We start from the raw sequence: 25,288 nt of genomic DNA, 5'->3' as shown, positions 1-25,288 counted from the left end.
GGTGACTCTAAGGTAATGAATAACTGCTTTACTCACATCTAGAGAATGCCAGGATCTTTCTTTAGAATTTGATGGGTTGTCACGAAAGAGGGTAGGACTATCTCCTGGTTACAGTGAAATTCAAAAAATACTTTTGGAAGAAAAGCAGGAACTAATCTTAAGGTTACTCTATCTGCAGAAATGGACAGGTAGGGAGGGATATTTTTTGTGATACTCGTAGAAGATCCGAGTATCGGGTAGCTCCTTGTTGACGTAGATAAGCCACAGTGGTCCTGTTGTCCGAGGGGATTCTGATACTTTTAGTTGGAGACACAGAGCGGAGCCTCTTTAGAGTCTCCCAGACCACAGTCAATTCCCTCAGATTTGAGGATTGTGAACTCATACAAAGTGACCTGAAAGTACTGCTCCCCAGCCAACCTGGGCTGGGAAAACACCAAGGTTTGATTCCAAGCTACTCCTTTCCCCAGATTGAGACTCCGAATCCACCAGTCTAATGATATTTTTACTTCTCTATCCTGTCTAGGCGATCTGGACATCCCAGGAGTCTAGCACCCAATTCTGGAATACTCTTTAATAGTTTTAGCACCATGCTGCACATGTAATACAGGATGTTAGATGACCTAATATCTTCGTGGCCGGCCTTCATGGCCTGCATGATTTTTTCCTCTGAAACTGACAGATCAAAGCGCTAAGAAGCCGTTGCCTGTCCTGAGGAAAGAAGGTAGTTTGAAGTACAGAATCCAATTTTACCCCCAGAAATGTGTTCCTGGTTTCTGGATTTTTTGAAAAATCACTATCCAACCTAGTTGTTCAAGGGTTTGAATAGTTTTGTGTCAATAGGAAATTAAAGTCATTTCTGATTTGGCTATTATTAGTAGATCGTCCAAGTATGGGATTGTGACAATCCCTCTTAGTCTTAAGGAAGCAGCAAGGTCGGACATCGGGGCACATTTACTTACCTGGTCCAGCGAGTTCACAGAAAGTGCATTGTCCGTGTATAATGCACTCTGCCGCGATTCACTAAGATCGTGCACCCAATATCCTGCATGTGTCGCTTGCTTGCTCAGGTCCGCCGGAGTTCATCTTCTTCTTTCTGGTGTATGTCAGTCCATGATCTTGCAACACAATTTGAATGTTAAATCCTGCACTCAGTCCGAATCAGTCGGATCGTCCGAAGGCACCCCCCCCCCCCCTGATTTCTGTTGCATGAAAGGCAGCACAGCTGCTTCAAAATCCGATCGCGTGAACACAATCCCCTGCTAAATACCTGTCACATCCGCTCAATCCCGAAAATGTCAGAAAATCTGACTAAAGTGCGGCCATGGACCCTTAGTAAATAAGCCCCATTATTTTTTAACCCCTTCCCGACATTTGACGTAATAGTACTGCATGGCGGGAGGTGCGTTCCCGCAAAATGCAGTATTATTACGTCAAGCTTCTGGCGCCGGCTCCTGAACGGAGCCGGCGCCAGAAGCTGCGGGTGTCGGCTATATATTATAGCCGACACCTGCCTCTAACACCCGCGATCGGAGATTTCTCCGATCGCGGGTGTTAACCCCTAACACGCCGTGGTCGCGCTGACCGCGGCGTGTCAGAGGCATTTAAATGTAATGTGAGGGGAATCGGACCCCCCCGCGGCGCTTACCGGGGGGGTCCGCTGCTCCGATCGCAGCCCCCTGCCGGTGCCCGGGGCTGCGAGATCTTCATCCGGAAGCCGGGTCCTGCTGTAAGACACTATTCTAGTTTTCCTTCAATAAAATTGGACAAATAAAAATAAAACTATATAAATGAGGTATCACCGTAATCGTAGTGATCCGTAGAATAAAGATAATATATTATTGTTATGCTACAGCGAACACCCCCCCAAAAAGTGCTAAAAATCCAAAACAAGAATTGATGATTTTATTTTCCTCCACACGAAAAAAGTTAATAAAATTGCTTCGATAAGCTAAACACCCTCTAAAATAAAGTTTTTTTTACAGTGCATCGCGTCTCGCAAAAAATAAGCCCTTATTTGTCTAAATTGCTTAAATAAAGATTGTACAGCCTATTCCCAACACGCGTTGTAATAGAACGGTGCGGCGGGTAGTGACTTGCCAACACCGGTCAGACACAGTGATCGGGGTAAGACTGCGGCTGTTCCTGACAGCCATCCATCCTGCCCCATGGACCAGAAGGGTTACGTCCCCCCCACACACCCTCAGTTTATTATCGCTGCTATTGGCTCATCAATTCAGACGAGCCAATAGCAGCGAATTTACTTATGACGTCAGTAATACCGATCACCATGTCTGTAGACACGGTGATCGGGGCAGGGTGGCGGCTGTTCCTGACAGCCACCGATTTTGCCTTGTGGTTCAGAGGGGTTTTGTTGCCCCCCTCTGTCCATGTTTGCCGCTATTGGCTGGTCGATTTGGTCCAGCTAAAAGCAGCAATATTCGTCACAATGGGCATCGCTAGGGTGAATAAGAGCAACACTTGGCGATAATTTCCCTACGAAAAACGAGGATATGGTACAAAAGCGCTGGCCGTGCACATTGTACAGATTACGCTGTACAACTCTTATGTGCTGTTCCAATGTGCACGCCCTGCCGTATCATTTCTCCGTTTTCAAGAGGAAGATATTAGGAAACTAATATTGGGACAAGAAGGACGGGGCCCCTGTACCTCTGGTTTAGATGTTCCTGTATTTTGTCAGGGCAGCATTTTCACTGTAAATTCTGCTGCTTCTAAAGGAAGGACTCAGAAAAGAGTTTGTTCCAAAAGAGGAGTTAGGATGGACACTATATACTAAGGATGGACACTATATACTAAGGATGGACACTATATACTAAGGATGGACACTATATACTACTAAGAGACCTGCGACAACTCCAAGTGTGACAAAAGTTTAGATGGTCCCCTGGTCTATTTTACCTCCTTACACGCAACACATTCACAATTCACGCCCAACCTGTTGTGAATTCAGTAAAATGAATAATTTAACAACTGGTAGGTCACGTTGCTCCCTATACCCCTCCATTATTTCATAAGGGGCGCCACATAACGGGCACTGAACGTTCCAGAAATAATTGCAATTTCCATCTTGGACTCCATCGCACATCGTATTTGGAAACCACCTATATGTTCAAATGCTCATTTCACGACGTGTATTACACTACACCACATATTGCACCTTGCTAAATTCCCCAAGGGGTGTACATTCAACAATTAGGGTCACTTTTCGGGTTTTCCTCCGCTTTGGTACCACTACGGCTCTCCAAATGTATCCTGACACATGTGAAGGATTTCTTGCAAATTTGGCCTCTAAAAGACAAACATCCCTCTTTTCCTCTACTGTGAGCCCATAAAGCATTTTATATGCACATGTGGGGTACTTCTACACTCAGGAGAAATAGTTTTACACCTTTTTCGGGGTTATTTAATATATTATCCCTTGTGGCTTACAAAAATTAGGAGTAAAGTGACATTTATAGGAAAATTTTCACCTTTTTAATGATTCGGGCCTAATTGGATCATTCACCTGTAGGGGCAAATACATATATTACACATTGCAAAAATTCTCTAAGGGGTGTGTGTTCAAAAATTAGGGTCACTTTTCGGATTCTTATCTGTTTTATATCACTAGGGTTCTCCAAATGCATGTCAAACATTTCTGTCAAATTTGGCTTCTAAAAGGCAAACATCCCCCTTCCCTTTTACTGTGCGCCCATACAACATTTTATATACACATGTGAGGTACTTCTACACTCGAGAGAAATAGGTTTACACATTTTGGGGGGTTATTACATTTTTTTATCCCTTGTGGCTATAAAAAATTAGGAGTAAAATGACCTTTATAAGAAAATGTTCACCTTTGTCCTATTTAAGCCCTAATTAAATCAAACACCTATATGGACAAATACTCATATTACACCTTACTAAATTCTCTAAGGGGTGTGCTTTCCAAAATGGTGACACTTGTTGGGGTTCCCCTCTGTTTTGGTACCACTACGGCTCTCTAAATGCATCTTGACACATGTAAAGGATGTTTGTCAAATTTGGCTTCTAAAAGGCCAACGCCCCTCTTTCCCTTCTGAGCTTCACTGCGTACCCATACAACATTTTATTTGCATGTGTGAGGCAATTTTATACTCGGGAGAAATGCTAGTACACATTTTTTGGGGTTGTTTTATCTTTAATGCCTTAAGGGATACAAAAATTAGCCGTAAAAGTGACTTTTTTGGGAAAATGTTCATCTTTTTCCTTTTAGGGACCTAATTGAAGCAAACACCTGTGGGGGAAAATACACATATTACACCTTGCTAAATTCTCCAAAGGGTGCACTTTCCAAAATGGTGACATTTGTTGGGGTTCCCCTCTGTTTTGGTACCACTAGGGCTCTCCAAATGCATCCTGACACATGTAATGGATGATTGTCAAATCTGGCTTCTAAAAGGCCAAAGCCCCTCCTTCCCTTCTGAGCCCTACTGTGTACCCATACAACACTTTATATGCAAAAGTGGTGCAGTTCTGTGCTTAGGAGAAATAGTTTTACACATTTATGGGAGTTGTTTCATCTTTTATCCCTTGTGGCTTACAAAAATTTGGGGTAAAAGTGACTTTTTTGAGAACATTTTCACCTTTTTTCCCTTTTGGGGCCTAATTGAATCAAACACCTGTTTGGGCAAATACACAAATTACACGTTGCTAAACTCTCCAAGGGGTGTACTTTCCAGAATGGTGTCTCTTGTTGGGGCTTTCCTCTGTTTTGGTACCATTAGGGCTCTCCAAATTCATCCTGACACATGAAAACTTTTTCAGCCATATTTGCCCTGCAAAAACGAAACAACGCTCTTTCCATTCCAAGTGCCCCCCTGTGCCCGTACAGCAGGGTACAGTGACAAAATGAGCATTGGCATGCTCAGGAGGAATTGCCCTAAACATGGTAAAATGCATTTTCCTTTTTAACCCATTGTGAAGGTGCAAATTTTAGTGTTCAATGAATCTATAGTAAGATAAAATTACATTTCTGTAATTTCACTTTCATTTATCTTTCACCCTCATGAAACGCTCAAAGGGTTAACAAAATTCCCAAAGGTTGTTATGAATATTTTGAGGGGTGTAGTTTCTAAAATGGTGTCATTTGTGGGGGTTTTCTATCATGTAGGCCTTATAAAGTCACTTCTAACTAAACTGACCCTCCAAAAGTAGGTTTTGATGATTTTCGTGAAAATCTGAAAAATTGCACCTAACGTTATAAGCCTCCTAGCATCCTAAAAAAAGGAAAAGATGTTTGAAAAATGATGCCAAGTTAAAGCAGACATATGGAAAATGTTAGTTATCAAGTTATTTTAGTGATATGACTAACTTTCCAAAAAGTAGAAAATTTTGAATTTTGAAAACATTGTTTTTTTCAAAATTTTTGGCAAATTTCCATTTATTTCATAAATAAATACTTAACATATTGATTAAATTTCTCGACCAACATGAAGTACAATGTGTCACGAAAAAACAATCTCAAAATCAACTGGATATGTTAAAGCGTTCCAAAGTTATAACCACTTGAATAGACACATGTCAGATTTTAAAAAATGGGCCGTGTCAGGAAGGTGAAAAGTGGCTTCAGCGTTAAGGGGTTAAAAGATTCTCAGGGCTGAGGCATCTTTCCGATCTATTGTACACATGAACGCCTTGCGTGGAATTAACGGGATAGTGGAAGTTATAGTCTCCATTTTGAAACTCTATTAAATTATATACTTGTTTAGCCCTCTCAGGCTCTTATTATCAACCGATATGCCTTTTCACAATAAATAAGAGGGAAAAGAATCCTCTCCCCTCTTCTACCTTGAGGACTGGGATAATTAGCTTAATTACTATCAGGTCCTGCATATTCTTACACAAGAGTTCGTCCATTTAAAACATTTTTGATGAGAGAGAAAGCGCAGTTCTATCTTGTGGGCGTGCTGCATTATACTGAAGATCCAGGGATTCTGAGTAATAGCCAGCCACTGGTGATGAGATTACAGAAGTAGCCTCCCACCACATCCTCTTGTTTAGTGGCATTGTAACTCCTTAGGGGTAGCTCCACCTCTCCTTTGCCTTTGAACTGCTCTCTAGAATTTTTGGGATTACCAAAAAAATGTTTCTGGGAATTCTTCGTCTCAGGCAATCCTATTTTCTTATCTGCAGCTTTTCCAAGTTAGGTAGCAAGCTCAGGCCCAAATAAGAAATCTCCTGAAAACAGAATGCCGAATCTTGTCTTCGATCTCACATAGCCAGCTCACTTTTTGAGCCACAAGGATCTACAGGCAGAGTTTGATAGGGTTCTTTCATTGGCTGATAATCTGGTACACACTGAGGAATCTGCAAAAAAACTGTTTGCCTGTTGAATTAACAGAATAGATTGAAGGATTAACTCTCCATCTGTATTGTTTTTGAGGAGGTCCTCTAATTCATTCAGCCAACAATATAGGCTCCTGGCTACTGAAGTGGGCGCTATATTAGTCTTCGTATTAAACACGAACGTATGGGGAACGTATATACGTCTGACATATATACGGCGTACATACGTCCCTCAAACAGAGCAATGGGCGCACGGCACAATATGGGAGCGGCACGGAGTGGTACGGTACGGACATGTCTTTGAAAATGTCCATGTTTCTCTGTGGAGAGGGCCGGGGATGATCAGTGCTCACCCCCTCCTCCTCTCCCTGGTGCCGACGTGTGCCCGCCGTGCTACGGTACGTTAGTGTGAATGTAGCCTTAGTCTGATAAGGAATCTGTAGGTCTGATTCTCTTTGCAGGTGGTTTAGACTTACAGGGCGGGATAAATGACTCAGTAAACTGAGGGCAAAATTTCACTGAGAAAGCAGATTTTAACGCTTCAAAAATAGACATTTTTTCTTCATGCTAGACTTTAGCAAGGCAATCCGAACATAATGCTTTATTATATCATTCAGACAGTTTCACATTACAAATGCCACATCTCTTACATTTGGTAGTCACATTTTCCTTCCCCTTTCCCTTATATTGCTATCGCTTTTCTTTTTTCTTTCCTTTCATTCTCAAATTTAGGAGTCTACTCCTAGGATAGGAAAGTGAAGCACTAGTAAGCCATATCCTAAAATCAATAAAGGAGATTGCTACTTACTGCTACCAATATGAGGGCTGAAGTTTCACTATCATCCGTCATAATAATGTAGAAGCCAAATGCAGTGCCCAGAATCGTTTGTGGTACAGCAATGAGCATACAGGGAACTCAGTTTTTTAAACATATCACCCTTGGACGTCACTTCTAGTTTTCACAGCGTACAAGGACCAGAGCCACTTACAGATGCCGCTGGAAAAATATGGCACCTGCATTCGGAATCCGTCAGAGTGACGATAAGATTCAGAGCCAGATTCCTGTATAATGGTGGGCGATCGAACATGCCCTACTCTGGATGCAGATGTTCTCTGGCGATGTCTCCAGAGCCCCCTCAGCTTTGTAAGAGGAGGGAGACAGAGCTGCATGAGGCACTACTGGTATTCGATTGTTTTGGCCGACAGGAAAGGAGGATTGTCCCCCACCCATACACACACTTGGACGAAAGGGACAGGAAGACAATGGATGGAGGATGGAGTGGCAATTATATAGTTTCACAACTTCCTGTCCCTGTCTGAAGTCAGATGCATCCTCCAAGTGGGCCGCCATGAAGACGTGATGGAAAAAGGGGAAAAAGGAATTTCACACAACTTTGCTATAATTTTCACTTTTTGGAAATTATTTGGACACCAGATAAGCACTCTTGGTGCATTTATGGATATGTTATGTATTAGATATATTAGTAAGTAAGTGGAAGGGAATACGTTGCCAGAACAGCAAAACATTGACTTTATCAAGTTTGTCATTCTTTACAAACAGTGGAAAAAGGGAGATTGCGTTTGGAAGTTTAAGATTGCAGAGAATTTATTAGGTGCGGGCAAGAAGGTTATTTCATATATTTATAAGGGGATGTATAAGTGGAAGAATGGGTGTTATCCCTCGAGAAAAGGACTTAGGCATGCTGACCTTGTTGTAGGCATGAATAATCCTACAATACCAGAAATATGTAATAATAGTTAGGTCACTGCAAGTGCTAAATATATTTAGGACACATAGATTATAAACAGCTAGTTAGGCACCAAAATCAATATACTAAACCAAACAGAAAAATTAATTTAAGCTGAAAATTGGAAACAGGTGTGAGGGTAACTGAGAGTTCGGTATGAATTTTGTAACTTATCACATTTCAAAAATATGAGCTACTAACAGTAACCCCTTTCTTAGAAATCACACCTGAATGTAGAAACAAAAAATACCCCACAAACCGAAGGGAAAGAGGACAAAACTAGAATCTTGAACGCTAAAAGTTAATCTTTATTAACACCAAATAAATAATGCCAATACAAATACAAACTGTGGCAAAATTTAGTGGCACCGTGATAAAGGGTGTCCGTAAGATGCAGTAAAATACCGGTGGGTGAAATACAGAACAAAATAGCGGTCTAAGCCCGGACAGTGTGGAGATGGAACATATATAAAAAGGTTGTAAATCGGGAGAACTGGGCAAACAATACGATTATATGCTGTCTACCATTTTTATTGTGTGGACAGCTAGAGAAGATCCCTGTATAGTATAGTATTATTAGGTGACCACTCAATAGTTAATGCCAGTTTTTACCTAGTAGGAACGGGTAATAGGCTACACTGTCCAGGAAGACTGTGTCCCCGACTAGCGTTGTGGCTCGAAATGAGCCTTCGTGCCCCAGAATTAGTAAATTTTGGCACTGTTTGTATTTGTATTGTCATTATTTATTTGGTATTAATAAAGATTAACTTTTAACGTTCATGATTCTAGTCTTGTCCTCTTTCCCCTCGGTTTGTGGGGTATTTTTGTTTCTAAACCAAACAAAACCAAAAAGAAGAATTACGAGTAAATCATTTTATTAGGTATGCATTAAAATTCAAAGATAAAAGATAATCCCGAGATGAATACACAAAAAAAGTGCTGGTGGTACTCTTCTCTTTTGTTCTTGTTGTAGGCATGATGTAGGCCTACAACAAACAGTGGCTTTGCCAGATTAAATTCAAGTTAATAATTTAACTTGAATTTACCTTAGCAGAACACACTGTAGCCACTAGTAGGCTAAAGGACCTTTACTGACGTCACAGCCATGTGATCAGTCACATGCATATCAGCCGGTGACGTCACCTAGCTGTCTAGCCGCAGAGAGGGCTGGGAGGGGTGCATAACAATGAAGCGGGGGGTGTGCACAAATTAGGTTTTAGAGGAGCCAAGAGGCACTTGGCCGACGGAACCCTGAGTGCCTCCAGCACATTTGAGTATTCTTAGAACCTCATTTTCTTGCTTTTTTGGCACTACCCCTTATCCCCTCTCTCTTTCTTTTCCTGTCTCCTATCTATCTTCTTTTTAGTTCTTTTATATGAGCAATTAATATACTAGTTGTTGTTGGTAGTCATATCAGTCCCATGTAGTCAATGTCAGGCTTCAGGAGCAGTGGAGCCGCTGAACCACCGCGGACGTTGACGTATGCCGCTTCGCTGGCCGAATGGGGCAGAACTTCCGATTCCAACCCTGGCATGAAATGACCTCCGTAACCAATAACTATGTATATACCAGAAATTTGTAACACGAACTCATAATTCAAACCCCCATATAGCATAAAACATTTAAAACATTTAATCAAGAATGATTGTCTTGTATTAGACCTCCGAGATCGCTACAACAAACAAATGAGGCGATGATTGTCACATGTTCGGGAAAGTCACGTGATCGGAGGCATGGTCAGCTGATTCATCTCCTAGGGAACAGGACGCTGACCACCGCAGATGGAAGAATAAGAATAATGAAGGGGTCCGTTCGACATTGCGGTGAAGATCAATGTAAAGAATGTAGTCGGAAGCAGGGGAACACACACCTTCGATGCGAGGTAAGTCACGCACAGCTTCCTGTTGGACGGCGACCAGCACCGCGTGGCCGAAGCGGACTCCTCTTTGGGGTATAATGCAAGATGGGTAGAAATCTAAAAGGTACAAAAGAAAATAATTAAAATATAGTGAGATTGCTAGACTCTAGTGCAATTAAAATACATGAACAGACTTATAACTGGGCGGAAAAAATGCTGGAAAGAGAAAGGGAGAGAGAGAGACGGGGGGGGGGGGACTGATTTTAACAGGATCATTGAGATTCTAATAGTGATACATCAGTTCCCTCCTTGAATTTAAACCATGAGGGAAGCAAGTTCCTAAAGAAAAAATCCAAAAAGCCTCCCTATTTGCCAGTCGGGCTCCTATATTTACACCTCTGCTCTGTTTTTTAATTTTTTCAATGGAATAGGTGTTGAGGGAGCTGACATCATGTATCTGAATGAAGTGTTTTGATGCACCTGATAGATTGCGACCTAATGGGTTGAATATATCATAAAGATGTTCAGTGAACCTAGTTTTAAATTTGCGTGTAGTATGTCCAACGTACATTAAATTGCACATATTGCAATGAATAATGTAAACCACGTTGTTCGCATTGCAATTTAAAAATCCCTTAATTGGAAAGCATTTTTGGCCAGCACTGTTGGAAAAAGATTTCTTCTTATTAGAAGCAAACTTGCACGTAGTGCACCTGGTTGCTCCACATTTATAGAACCCTTGCATGGATAACCATGTTTGTTTGGTCTCTGAGCTGTGTAATGATGGTGACAATAAATTACCGAGACTTTGACCCCTCTTTGATACAATTCTGCAACCTCCATCAAGAATCTGCTCTAAGATAGAATCTGACTACATTCTTTACATTGATCTTCACCGCGATGTTGAACGGACCCCTTCATTACTTATTCTTCCATCTGCGGTGGTCAGCGTCCTGTTCCCTAGGAGATGAATGAGCTGACCATGCCTCCGATCACGTGACTTTCCCGAACATGTGACAATCATCGCCTCATTTGTTTGTTGTAGCGATCTCTTTTTCTCATTGTAACAACGAGTGAAAATATATCACTGAGGGGCTCTGGAAACACCCTCCAGGGCCTCTCAGGCTCAGCATAATTTTTAAAGTTTATTTTAGAAGAAAGGAGGCCATGGATAACAAATATAGGAGGATTAATGCAGTCACTGTGCTTGGATCTGTGAGTAAGAGTCCCTGGTTAAACCATGCTTTATTTTGATTGTAGATTTCCTTTAAGTATTGAAAAATGTTTATAGATGCATTCTATAGCCCACAATTAATTAATTGTTGTTCTTTTCTGTATTTTGCGCCATCGATCTATGGGGTAATTGTTCACTTATTTACACTTGCATTTGGGGGTGTTTTCCGTTGTGTATATGTTTTTGTGGCTATGCCCACAAAAATGATGTGAGAAAACCATGAACAGGGAGTGTGTGAGCCTTCAGAGAGATGGAGAAATAGAATCTTTCTGGTTCCCCCAGGGCTCAACCAGAATGTTCCACATCCTCTCACTGTGGTACATTATGAAACTCATTCAAGAGAAAAGTCAATGGGGCACATTTACTTACCTGGTCAATTCGCGTTCCAGCGGCGGCTTCTCTGACGAGCGTTCGGGTCTTCCGGCGATTCATGAAGGTCCCGCGCCCAATGTCCACCAGGTGGCGCTGCTGCGCCGAGGTCCGCCGAGATGCTCCGGAGTTCATCGTCTTCATTGTGGTGCATGTGAGTATGGCCCGTGCGACCAATTTTTTTTTTTAAATGCGGCGGTTTTTCCGAATCCGTCGGGTTACCATTCAGCCACGCCCCCCGTTTTCCGTTGCGTGCATTCCAGCGCCGATGCGCCACAAACCGATTGCGTGCGCCAAAATCCTCGGGCAATTCAGGGAAAATCGGCGCAAATTGGAAATATTCGGGTAACACGTCGGGAAAATGCGAATCGGGCCCTTAGTAAATGACCCCCACTATGTTGTGACTTTTCTCTTGAATGAGAGTGCTAATTTTCACAGTCAGAGGATCTGGCATTTGGGATTGGATAAAAATAGAACCCTCCAGATATGACCCTAGGAGCATAAATAAAGGTAGCGCTCCTTAACTTTTGCCACTACTGTATTCCAAAACAGTGGTTTATGCTGACATATATGACATTTATTGGGGGAAAAAAACTAAATATGTGGGCATAAACGGAAATTTGGGCAAACAGTAATGAAGAGGAGCAGGAGTACTATTTGGCATTTTTAGTGCAGATTTAGATGGTCTGGATATTGGCTGCTGTATTACTTTTGCAGAGCACCGACCACAATAGTAGTGTAGAGTCCATTTTGGAAACTTCACCCCGCAAGTATTATATCAAGGGGGTTAATTAGCATTTGACCCCACAAATTGCATCAGGTTGTATCCAGAAACAAATTTGCAGTGGATGGTGAAAAGTCAGTATATAAGCTGTGTGGAGTACATTGGTTAGAAAAATCTCACGGCATTTTGCTTCTGTCTTGCGGGTTCAACAGGATGATGTTTTTCATATTTTCTATGCCTGTTTTCTGAGATAAATAAATCCTCCCCAGTATGTCCAGCCATTGTATTATGCATTTCAATTTGTTATTGCCAGATAATTGGAGTAAACAATACTTTTTGATGCCATGGCATCCATAGTTTCAGGGATACAGAGATACGTAAATATGTAAAGCTTACTGTATAAGTTATCTTATCAATATATACACTGTTAAGGTTAATTATTAATCTATGACCTTTCCTAACCATTTCATTAAAGGGTAGTCTAGGATTGCTAGGGTAATGTGTTATTAGCCACTAATGTTAGTCACTCTAAGTGAAGTTTTAATGTCTAACTAAGTTTTGTCATTGACAAAAGATTCTTGATACAGGACCTTGGGAAAGTTTTAACCCTTACTGCATTTTCTGTCCTGTGGCATTATTTTGGAAGAACAAAGAATTTTAACATAGATTTTATATAATAGAATGAAAATAGCCCAAATTGTTACATTGAATGAAAGAAAAAATTACCAGTTTAGGATTTTGGCACTTTTGTTTGTTAAAGGCTAGAGTAAATCATAGTGGAAACGCACACTTTACTATAAAATTTTTACTGTTAAATGGGCAATTTTGAAAAAAAGTCCAAAGACCAATTTATGTTATTGCATAATTGAAGTAAAACATGTACAAAATACAGGATAAGCTGTCCACTGAGTCAGCAAACATGTACTGACCTCAGGGTGTTGCTAGGGTGGTAAAATATCTAGGGCACGGGCCCCAATGCACATGTATCCCACTTTCAGTAATGTCCATTCCTGTACATAACTCCCTCACATTTGGTTGTGCCAATAACAACTTCACTTATGTACAGCTACAGACAACACAGCAGAAATCCCTACTTTATTTCCAGTGACTGCAGGTGACTTGTCCTCTATCTTTTCCATTAGGTCCTGCATCAACACGTGTCCTCTCTGTGAAGGTCACCACACAGATATCTTATGTTCTTCATTGTCCCTAAATCTTAGGTCATTGACAGTGTCATCCTGTCGCTATCCTCTACTGTAAAGCTGCATTCACAATACAAGACACCAGGTGCTGGTTACCGATCGCATGTGCTTCACTGGAAATGCATATGCGATTAAGCCAAGGCCGTCTCTGAAAGCTAGCGTTGCATTTCAAACACACCCTTAGTGCCATATGTGAAACTGCCCTAAGAAATGTCACCAAAGCCCCAGTAATTTCCCCACAGCCTCCAATAATGTCTCCTGCAGCCCCTGTAATATACCGCAAACAACACCCAATAATGTCCCCCACAGTCCCTAATAGTGTCCCCACAAGCCACCAGTAATGACCTTACACAGCTCACTGTATTGTCCCCCACAGCCAACAGTAATGTCATTACAGTCCCCCACTGTTATCCCCAGTAATATCCCCCACTGCCCCCAGTAATGTTCTCACCCAACCCCCGGAACTGTCCCCCAAAGCCACCAATAATGTCCCCACAGTCCCCAGTAATGTGTCCAAAGGCCCCAGTAAAGTCCTCACAGTCCCCAGTACAGCACCCAATAATGTACCCCACAGACCTGGTAATATCCCCCACAACCAACAGTAAGGTCCTCACAGCCCCCAGTTTTGCCCCAGTTATGTTGTCCTCCACACCCCCTAGTAATGTCGTGACTGGAAAGAAAAACTATTTTATTGGTTACAAAAAAGTTATAAAAACATTTAAAAGCCCCCCAATAACAGAGGGGATACGTAGGACTGGTCTCCCACCACACAAATACGGTAAGTATACAAAAGGTGTCACTGCAGTAAGTAGAAATGGCTACACGCAGATACTGTAATAGTGGTATAACCATATAGATACATATAACAGTAATCAGGGCAAGTAAAGTCACTATAGCAAAGAATACATAGCCAGTTGTGACACAGTAATAAATAAATAGACAATGTCTCAGTGTATTTTAAAGTGACAAAGTGCAGTGTGCAGTGATACAAACACCAAATAAGTAAATAAATATTATAGAATATTATAAATACATCATGTTACCAGATGGATCCAGATGAGGGGAAGAGAGACTGAGAATACTATATTACTATATTTGATGCTTTTTGCCCCATTTGGTTATTGAACGGCCCTGCCATGCCGCCCCTCTTCTTGCACACTTCTTTTAGATCTACTACACCATCATCAGGTTTCCAATATATTATCCATGCCTACCTAGAATATTGTTTAGGCTGGATTCACACGACCGGTGCCCGCTGTACCGTAGCACGGCGGGCACACAGCAGCGTGCGGGGAGAGGAGGAGGGGGAGAGCACTGCTCACCCCCGCCCCTCTCCATAGGGATACATGGTCGATACAGCGCCGTATGCCGTGAAAAAATAGGACATGTCCTATCTTTTCACGGGGTATGGAGCGGTACAGTGCCGCACGTGTGCTGCACCGTACTGCTCCCGTAGGGTGCCGCGCGCCCATTGCCGTCTATGGGGGAACGTATATCGGCCGTATATATGTCGGCCATATATACGTCCCCCTTGCGGTAGTGTGAATGCAGCCTTACTCTGTCCAACTTAATGGATTGTCTTCAGGAGGACCATGGGGCAGATTTACTTACCAGGTCTGTTCGCGATCCAGCGGCGCGTTCTCTGCGGTAGATTCGGGCCTGGCCGGGATTCATTAAGGTAGTTCCTCCAACGTCCACCAGGTGGCGCTGCTGCACTGAAGAGCATCGGAACACACTCAAATACACCGGCCTATCCTGGATGAAGGTAAGTGCAAGCTCTGCGACACTTTCGGTTTTTTAAATGCGGCGGTTTTTCCAAATCGGCGCAAATCGGAAATATTCGGGTAACACGCCGGGAAAACGCGAATCTGGCCCTTAGTAAATGACCCCCTATGTATCTATGTATGTCTACAAGCAGTGTCTCATATTATATTCCATCTTACTCTATCAATCTCAATGGATTATCTTTAAGAGGATTATAGATTTACTTATGTCTATATGCAGGGCTACACACTATATTTTCCCTAAAGCATTGTTTATAGGCGGATCTTATAGCATTGGTATATAGGAGTGGTACCTGGGGTCAGCTTGATTTTCACCTCATATTTGTTTTTTTTGTATACATTATATAATATGCTTCTCTGTTACCTCTAGCTATGACATGTACTTCTGTCTAATGATTGATTTAACTTTAATGCTATAGCATTTCACCCAGCTATCGCCGACCGGGACCATGCATCCCCACTTTGTTAGTATCACTGACATGTCTTATTGCACATGTTTCAAAAAAAGTTTTTTCATGGCTCTGATTTTTGTCGTTCACTATAGATCAGGGGTCAGGAACCTTTTTGGCTGAGAGAGCCATGAACGGCACATATTTTAAAATGTTATTCCATAAGAGCCGTACCGTGTGCACATGCCCCCAGTAGATGGGTAGTCTCAGAGTCACGGGTGCCCCTGCGATCTAGGTCTCCAATCGCAGCTACACCCATGCCCCTCTCCATGGCGGCGCCCCTTTCCGAGCTCACTCAACCCACCACTTTCTGTTTCCCATCCTGGCTGGCCAGCACTCACGGATTTAAAGGGCCAGTGCGCCGCTGCCCACTTCCTGGGTTCCTATAAAGACTGACGGCTACCAGATAGGTAGCAATAGCACATGTTCCCCAGTATATAGGTATGCAGAAAAACCTGGGATGAGGGGCAGAGTGTCAACTCGAGACCCCCCAGGACAATAGGACAGCAAAAAGGGAAGAAAAAGCGCACACCTCGTATAATATTGCTAGAGAGAATATATGGATCGTGTGATCAGGTGGTAGTAGTAAGACTCTCACCTGGAATAAATGATGTATGCACTTATCTGATGATTATGAGTCTGGCAGCCAGACAAAAATATTCACGTTCATCCGAAGACCAGGGTTACGGTGAAGACCAGGGTTACGGTGAAAGAAGCATGCACAAGAACCTGAGTCGGGTGGTGGACCGGCGCCGTTATCACTCAAAAGAATGGCAGGATGTATCCGAAGATGCTTTTATTAAAGACATCCCCCGATGTGCAGCGCTGCTCCCCCGATGTCCGCGCCGCTTGTCTTCAGGCTTCCGCGCCCGTCTTCTTTCTTCTGCTGGGAGCCGACATTGCTCTCTCCCGGACGGCGCCTAGTATGACACACCGCTGCTGACGTCATACTACGCGCCGTCCGGGGGAAAGACATGGCGGCACCCAGCAGAAGAAAGAAGACAGGCGCGGACGACCGGAAGACAAGCGGCGCGGACATCGGGGGAGCAGCGCTGCACATCGGGGCCACCGGAGGGTGAGTATATAAGTTTATTATTTTTTAAGTATTTTTTACTCTTGACTCGTGTATATTGACTCGTGTATAAGCCGAGGGGACGTTTTCCAGCACATTTTTTGTGCTGTAAAACTCAGCTTATACACGAGTATATATACGGTATCTATTTCATATAATCAGACAATTTATATATCTCACTTTTTCTCTATCTATTTTTCAATCAATCTTCTAGTTCTCTTCTACTGTATTTACCTCTCATATCTATCCACTGTATATATCATCTACTTTATAGTTCTGCATCTAGAAATCTACATCATATTTCATATTTGTCTTCTATCGTAATAATTATAAGTAATAATATCTTTACTGATATAGTACATATAGATAACGCAGCGCTGCACAGAACTTGCCTAATTGGTCCCTGTCCCCATGGGGCTCACAATCTAATCACCCTACCAGTAAGTTTTTGGAGTGTGGGAGGAAACCCAGCGCTGCAAGGCTGTAGTGCTAATCACGGAGCCACCATGCTGCCCATAAATCTCCCTATCATCTATCTATCTATCTCCTATAAAATTCTCCCATATTACAGTTTGTTTTACCATACTAAAGGAGCCTCTTGCTGACTGTGACTGGTCATAAAATAGTTTTATTTTGGGGCCCCACTTTTAGTTTTGCCCCACTTTGTCTAGAACCGGCCCTGTATAGCGCACACAGATTACGCAGCGCTGCACAAAGCATGACAAATCGGTCCCTGTCCCCATGGGGCTCACAATCTAAACAACCTGTTTTGGAGTGTGGGAGGAAACCGGAGTACCCAGAGGAAACCCACGCAAACATGGAGAGAACATACAAACTCTTTGCAGATGTTGGCCTGGGTGGGATTCGAACCCAGGACTCCAGTGCTGCAAGGCAGAAGTGCTACCCACTCAGCCACCGTGCCGCCCAGGTGATGCATTTAGCAATTTAAATTTGACCTAAATAGGGTTTATTGGTCGCAAGCCGGGCGACTTTTTGAAAATTTAAGTGTAGTACATTTACCCTATCCATCCAGGGCACACATTTAAAAGGGTCAAGGTTGTGTCCCCCCTATGGGGATTTGGAGATGTAAAAATATATCACACACAAAATAAAAAGCTCCTATTCTGTCAAAATCAATTTTTTCTTGAAATCACCATGTAAACAAGAATAACGTTTAAATTCATACACACTACCATCTTCATGCAACTTTGCAGCAAACGGTAATAAAATGCCAAATTTGCATGAAAATTCAAAATTTCCTCTAAAATATGTACAAATCCAGAATACTTATATAAAAAAAATAAAGAAAATATACTTTCCTAAAATGGCAAGATGTGGGGAGATCATACATACCCCATATGTGTATATTCACCAAAATATGCAGCAAAGGGAACATTAATTCCACAGGGGCACCAAACTATTTTTGCAGAAAATTGCACTTCACACAGATCTATCATTGTATGCGCCCTTACACAATGGTAACCCAAATAAATAACTATATATTGTAAGAAATTGGTTAGGGATCGCCTTTGCTGGAGTCAAAGGTCACGCTTCTTTTTCCATCAATTCAAGGCAAACAGCAGCAGGTAGGTAGGTAGGCAGGTAGGTCAGGTTTATTGCAGAAGATTGCAAGAAAAGAAACAAAAAACATTCACAAACAAAACTCCTTGCCTGTCCGGCACTGACTATACACAGTACAGCCCTAACTAACAACTGGAGGGCTTCTCCCTGCCAGCTAACAAACACAGCAGTATTGCAACCTTACTTGCATGTGGCTCTCACACAGACAGCCCTGTGTCTCCAGGTAGAGAGAGAGAGTTCCCCACCTGACTTTCCCTAAATATCTTCCTTCTGAACACCTCATTAATTAGGCAGCAGGTGAGTCTCTGGTCTGCTACTTCACATATGAGAGGAACCTTGGAGAAATATACCTCCCCTCCACAACCTGTCCTGCACAGGTATCACATATCCTCCCCCTCTGCTCAGGCCCCTCGGACTGAGCAACTGTAACCACAAGACAGTGCACACGTGACAATGCATCTGCATTTCCCTGTAATCTTCCTGGCCCAGTGGTGGCGAACCTATGACACGCGTGCCAGAGAGGGCACGCAGAGCCCTCTCTGTGGGCACGCGCGCCTATCCCTCAATTACTGCAGCAGGACTTATAGCAAATGTATCCCACAGACGGAGTGATGCTGGGAAACTGAGCTTCCTGCCCAGGTTATTCTGCAGGTTTCTGTATGCTAGCGCTGCTCACAGCTTACATGAGCTTCAGCAGGCAGCAGCACGGAGCTGGCCACAGAGGTCAGAGGTTGTGTGTGGGAGGAGTTACTGACGCTGGACACTCACACAGCATCTCCTGCCTTATCTCTGCTCTCTTCCCACGTGCCATCAGCAAAGCACTGAAGATGTAGGACAGGAGTCTATGAGCTGAGCTGATCTGGTGGGTGAACTTTCCATTTAGCCTCCTGTATCACCCGACCCCATAAACAGCCCTGATGCTTATTTATTCATTGCTGGAGCCCAATCCATAGCAGACAGTACATAGCCCTGAACTACTGTACTTACTGACACAGGACTGTATTCTGCATGGTGGGAAAAGCAGCAGTTCTTTGTAATTTATATACATAGGACTGTTATCTCTCTTAGGAGTCCTAAGTAAACTGTGGAGCAATAGATTCCAGCAGGCCTATGTAAAATACAGAGTTGCATGCTGCAAAAGCCATTTAGTAACAGACTGCTGCATCTTATTGCACCATATTTTACACAGGACTTCTGTGGCTAGACAGCTTTCTTTCCTTACATAGAACTGCTGCCTCTTCCTCAGTGTGAAGCAGTCATTTGTAAAATGACACTTAACACAGGACTTTCTACTTGACAAAAAAAAATAGAATCAGTCCTATGTAAGGAAAGAAAGTAGGCAGAATGCAGCAGTCCTGTGCATGGTAATAAATTCTGTCTGGTATCCCAGAATTTATGTAGTTATTTATTACTAGCAGGACTGCTGCAGATTTTCTAGCTATGTACTTTGACATAATTGGGGCGCATTCACATGTGCCGTTTGAATTGCATTTCTGTTTCGGGAGCCCAAAAGTGAAGATCCAAAGATTGGTCATTGGCCAATTACTGCCATTATCCCGGTACTTTACTAGCAGTGATGTGCTGTGGTTAGCTGCAGCGGTAAACACTGTGGGGAAAAAGAGGATGCAATGCCAGATTATTTCCCTTTTATTGTACAAAAGCGTACAACCTTTTAAGCTGTGTTAATGTGTTTCTATACTTAAACCTATGTTTTCAGTATAAACTGCCTTATTGGCACTTTGCGATAAGTAGATAGGTTTTACGTTGCAGTTTGGGCACTCGTTCTCAAAAAGGTTCGCCATCACTGTCCTGGCCTATGCTCCACTGTAAAATTGTAAGACTGCAGAGCCAGGAACCACCTAGTCACTCGACTGTTTCTTTCTTTATTCAGGTTCATCCACTTAAGGGCAGCGTTGTCTGTGACCAACCTGAATTTCCTGCCCAACAAATAATATTTGAGAGATTCCAGTGCCCATTTAATGGCAAGACATTCCTTTTCCACAACTGCATAATTTTTCTCATGCTTATTCAGTTTTCTGCTTAAATAAAGCACAGGATGTTCTTCTCCATCTCTGATCTGCGACAAGACTGCCCCTATTCCTATCTCTGAAGCATCAGTCTGTACTATAAACTCTTTCTTAAAGTCAGGGGTTACCAATACCGGCTGGGAACAAAGAGCCAACTTCAGAGTTTGGAATGCCTTCTCTGCTTCCGGGCTCCACTTTATCATAACTGACTCTTTTCCCTTGATAAGATCAGTTAGTGGCGCTGCAAGAGCTGCAAATTTGGGTATAAAGCGCCTATAATAACCAGTAATCCCAAGGAAAGCCCTCACTTGTTTTTTATTTAATGGTTGGGGCCAGTTCTGGATAGCATTAATCTTTTCAACTTGGGGCTTGACTTCACCTCTCCCAATAATGTACCCCAAGTACTTAGCCTCTTCCAGACCAATATGACATTTTTTGGGGTTTGCCGTCAACCCTGCCTTCTTCAAGGTGTCAATCACAGACTGTACTCTTGGTAGGTGTGTCTCCCAGTCAGGGCTATAAACAACTATGTCATCAAGGTAGGCAGAGGCATATTGCCTATGTGGCCTCAGAACTCTGTCCATTAATCGTTGGAACGTTGCAGGGGCCCCATGTAGACCAAAAGGCATAGTAACGTATTGAAACAAGCCATCAGGTGTTGAAAATGCCGTCTTTTCCTTGGCTGCGTCTGTCAGGGGTATCTGCCAATAACCTTTTGTCAGATCTAGGGTTGTGATATAACGGGCCCTACCCAGTCGATCTATGAGCTCATCTACTCGTGGCATAGGATATGCATCAAATTTAGACACCGAGTTCAACTTTCTGAAGTATTAACACAATTGGGCTTGACCAGTCACTATGGGACTCCTCAATCACTCCCATTTCTAGCATCTCTTTTACCTCCTTCGAGACTGCCTCTAGCCTTGCCTCAGGAATTCTATATGGCTTAACACGTACCCGGACCCCAGGTTCTGTGACAATATCATGTTTTATAACTGGTGTTTGCCCAGGCTTATCCGAAAAGAACTCTCTGTTCTGGGAGATCAACTGTTTAGCCTCCTTCTTTTGTATATCAGACAAAGGTTCAGCTATGTTCACATTAGGCATTACCGTCACATTTTGGAGGGGTTGTACAAAATCTACAGAAGGCGCCTGATGATCTTTCCACGGTTTTAGAAGATTCACATGGTAAATCTGTTCAGGTTTCCTTCTACCTGGTTGGTAGACTTTATAGTTAACTTCCCCTACCTTTTCCCTAATTTCATAGGGACCCTGCCATTTGGCTAGAAATTTGCTCTCCACTGTAGGGACAAGGACCAGTACCCGCTGCCCTGGAGAAAATGTAAGCAACTTAGCTCCCCGGTCATAAATCCTTTTCTGGGCTCCCTGAGCACGTTCCATGTGCTCCCTTACAATTGGCATCACTGCTGAAATTCTATCCTGCATCTCCGAGACATGTTCTATTACGCTTTTGTACGGGGTGACCTGCCCTTCCCAAGTCTCTTTGGCCACGTCTAACAAACCTCGGGGATGTCTACCATACATCAGTTCAAAGGGTGAAAACCCTGTGGATGACTGAGGCACCTCACTTATGGCAAAGAGTAAATATGGGAGTAAAAAATCCCAATTTTTCCCATCTTTGTCCACTGCCTTCTTTAGCATTTGTTTCAATGTTTTATTGAATCTTTCAACTAAACCATCAGTTTGAGGGTGGTAGACTGATGTACGTAGCTGAGAGACCTTAAATAACTTACAAAGCTCTTTCATTACCTTCGACATAAAAGGGGTACCTTGGTCCGTCAGTATTTCTTTTGGAATGCCCACCCTACTGAATACATGCACTAGTTCTTTGGCAATAGTTTTGGATGATGTATTGCGCAAGGGGATAGCCTCTGGGTAACGGGTTGCATAATCCATTATAACAAGGATGTGTTGGTGCCCACGTGCTGACTTGGTTAAGGGACCAACCAAATCCATCCCAATCCGCTCAAATGGTATCTCAATGATGGGCAAAGGTACCAATGGGCTGCGAAAGTGGGGTGTAGGTGCAGATATCTGACAATCTGGGCATGAATCACAATAGGCTTTAATATCAGCATTCATACCAGGCCAGAAGAACCTTTGCAAGATTCTCTCAGTAGTTTTCGGGATCCCCAAATGGCCACTCATAATGTGTCCATGTGCCAGATCCAGAACTGTTCTCCTAAATTGCTTTGGAACAACTAGCTGCTGAACTCTGTCTTCCCCCTTCTTAACAATCTGATACAATAAATCATTTTCCAGTGCCATGTATGGGAAAGCAAGTCTCTGGTCAGGTTCCACCTGTTTCCCGTTTATGACTTTTACATTTTCTCGAGCTCGACTCAGTGTAGGGTCCCTCATCTGCTCACTATGAAAGTCATCCCTTCTAAACTCTAATTCAGGCATAATTGGTTGGGACTCCCCTTCAGTCTCAGTCTCTGAGGGTGGTGCCTCCAAGTCTCCTGCCATAACTGAAAATGGAAAAGGGAGAGAACTATCTGCTGGCTCTTCCTCAACAGCCTCTTCTGTCGTACCGTCAAATGGTTCAGGACATACATCTGGAGCTGTGAGACTTACAGTGGTTCTTCTCCCAGGCACCAAGTTGTTTTCCCACAACCTCCAAAAATGTGGGAAATCCCTTCCCAAAATGACATCATGCATTAATTCTGGGACTAACCCAACCTTATGAAATACTGCTCCATAGGGAGTAGTAAGACAAGTTATTGCAGTTTGATATTCACAGGTATCCCCATGTACACAGGTAACTGAAAAAGTTTCTGTCGGACTGTTAGGGGAACAGACAAGGTTAGCTTTAACTAGAGTGACCACACTTCCTGAGTCTAGCAAAGCAATTGCACACTCTTATCCCCTACAGTTAGTTCACACAAATGTTTTTGTACACAATCTGAGCTTGCAGCAGAACACACCATTTGAGCAAACATAGACATACGCTTCCTCAAAAAGGCAACATCACATTGCATCGGTTCAGTAGTTAATGGACAGTTCATTGCAATGTGCCCCAACTCATGGCAACGGAAACATCGTAATGGCCCTTTGCCATGTCCATGCATTTTTGGCTTCTCTGGACCCTCAGTCTCATTATTATCCTCAGCCAAAGTCTTTACATTTTTCCCAGCTACCTTAGGCCCCGGAACAGTCTTACCAGGAACTCCCGGAAACCTTGTCATCCTAGGGGTCGAGGTCTGATGCTGGGTGTCAGTCAGTAGTTCTTCAGCTGCAGAATACCGTTCCACCAGATCCACAAGTTGGTCGGCTGTTTCAGGGTCTCCATGGCTTACCCACTGCCTTAATTTTTGGGGTAGAGCCCTAAGGTATCGGTCCATAACCACTCTTTGTACCACGTTAGGTGGCGACAAAACCTCAGGCTGTAGCCACTTTCTGGTCAGATGAATGAGGTCGAACATCTGAGAACGTGGTGGTTTGTCTGCTCTGTATGTCCACTGGTGCACTCTTTGCGCTCGGACTGCTAGGGTTACTCCCAAACGAGTCAGGATCTCTGCCTTAAGCTTATCAAAGTCCTGGGCTGCCTCTGGCTCCAAATCAAAGTAGGCCTTTTGTGCTTCCCCAGCAAGGAATGGGGCCATAGTCCTGCCCAACGTGCTCTGGGCCATGCCTCACACTCTGCGGTCCTTTCAAACGTGGTGATAAATGCTTCCACATCATCCTCTGCTGTCATTTTTTGCAAAAAACGACTCACATTAATAGTTTTCCTTTCTGACTCTCCTTGAGCCGCGGGAAGATTTGCCACCTGCTGCACCACCTCCTGTAGAATCTGGCGGTCTTTATTTGTTGCATCTATTAATGTGGTTAGCTGTGCTGACAATAAGCGGTTTGCTTCCTGCTGGTGTGCATTGGTCAGCTGTTGTTCTCTGGTAGCATCCTGCTGGGCTGCAGTAGACTGCAACAAAGCCTTTAATACTTCCTCCATCTTTCAACGTCACCTTAGCGCGTTGCGCGCGTCCTCCACCACTTGTAAGAAATTGGTTAGGGATCGCCTTTGCTGGAGTCAAAGGTCACGCTTCTTTTTCCATCAATTCGAGGCAAACAGCAGCAGGTAGGTATAAACTGACTCTGGGTCAGGTTTATTGCAGAAGATTGCAAGAAAAGAAACAAAAAACATTCACAAACAAACCTCCTTGCCTGTCCGGCACTGACTATACACAGTACAGCCCTTACTAACAACTGGAGGGCTTCTCCCTGCCAGCTAACAAACACAGCAGTATTGCAACCTTACTTGCATGTGGCTCTCACACAGACAGCCCTGTGTCTCCAGGTAGAGAGAGTGAATTGCCCACCTGACTTTCCCTAAATACCTTCCTTCTGAACACCTCATTAATTAGGCAGCAGGTGAGTCTCTGGTCTGCTACTTCACATATGAGAGGAACCTTGGAGAAATATACCTCCCCTCCACAACCTGTCCTGCACAGGTATCACAATATCCATAAGCCCCTCTAATGAGATAGCAAAAGTCACTTTTAGATGTGCGTCCGTGCTTCATAAGAATGAGATTGAGAACGTCAGAACATAGGTGAAAATAATGGAGGATGGTGTGAAATAAAAACTTTATTCCAGAACATGTTGGTGTTTTTGGTGTTACATATAACTTTATGGACATGTTCCGGGTCGCGGTGTTAATATGTAATAGCGACATTAGGCAAAGAGGATTGAATGTTCATCGTATCAGTCAATATTTCCAAAAACAAACTATCACGAAAAAGGCAATAAGAGAGAAAGTGTGTTCTTAGATATTTCTGGATGGGAGAGGGTTAAAAACATGAATATTAGTTGATATTATCCCTTATCAAAATGTAGTAACATATAAAGTGAATATTTCCATTATCAGTGAGGTGCAGCAGCTCCTGTGTGCAGCAAAT

The 25,288-nt window shown here is 43.1% G+C and overlaps 1 protein-coding gene across 2 annotated transcripts in view; it reads left to right on the top strand.

Moving 5' to 3' along the window:
• TMDD1 (transmembrane and death domain 1) overlaps positions 1-25,288 on the top strand; it is an 88,676-nt gene that overhangs the window by 9,104 nt on the left and 54,284 nt on the right. Inside the window, exon 1 of one of the 2 annotated variants that reach the window (XM_072137475.1) lies at positions 19,130-19,207. The exons of the other annotated variant lie outside the window; for it this stretch is intronic. The gene's annotated coding sequence lies outside the window, so the exon portion shown is untranslated. Of the gene's footprint in view, positions 1-19,129; positions 19,208-25,288 lie in introns of those variants that run through there. 2 annotated transcript variants of the gene reach the window in all.

This window comes from Engystomops pustulosus, chromosome 2, assembly GCF_040894005.1.
Source record: "Engystomops pustulosus chromosome 2, aEngPut4.maternal, whole genome shotgun sequence".
NCBI lineage: Eukaryota > Metazoa > Chordata > Amphibia > Anura > Leptodactylidae > Engystomops > Engystomops pustulosus.
The sequence above is the reverse complement of the archived record's forward strand: the minus strand, read 5'-3'. Positions and strand labels throughout refer to the sequence as shown.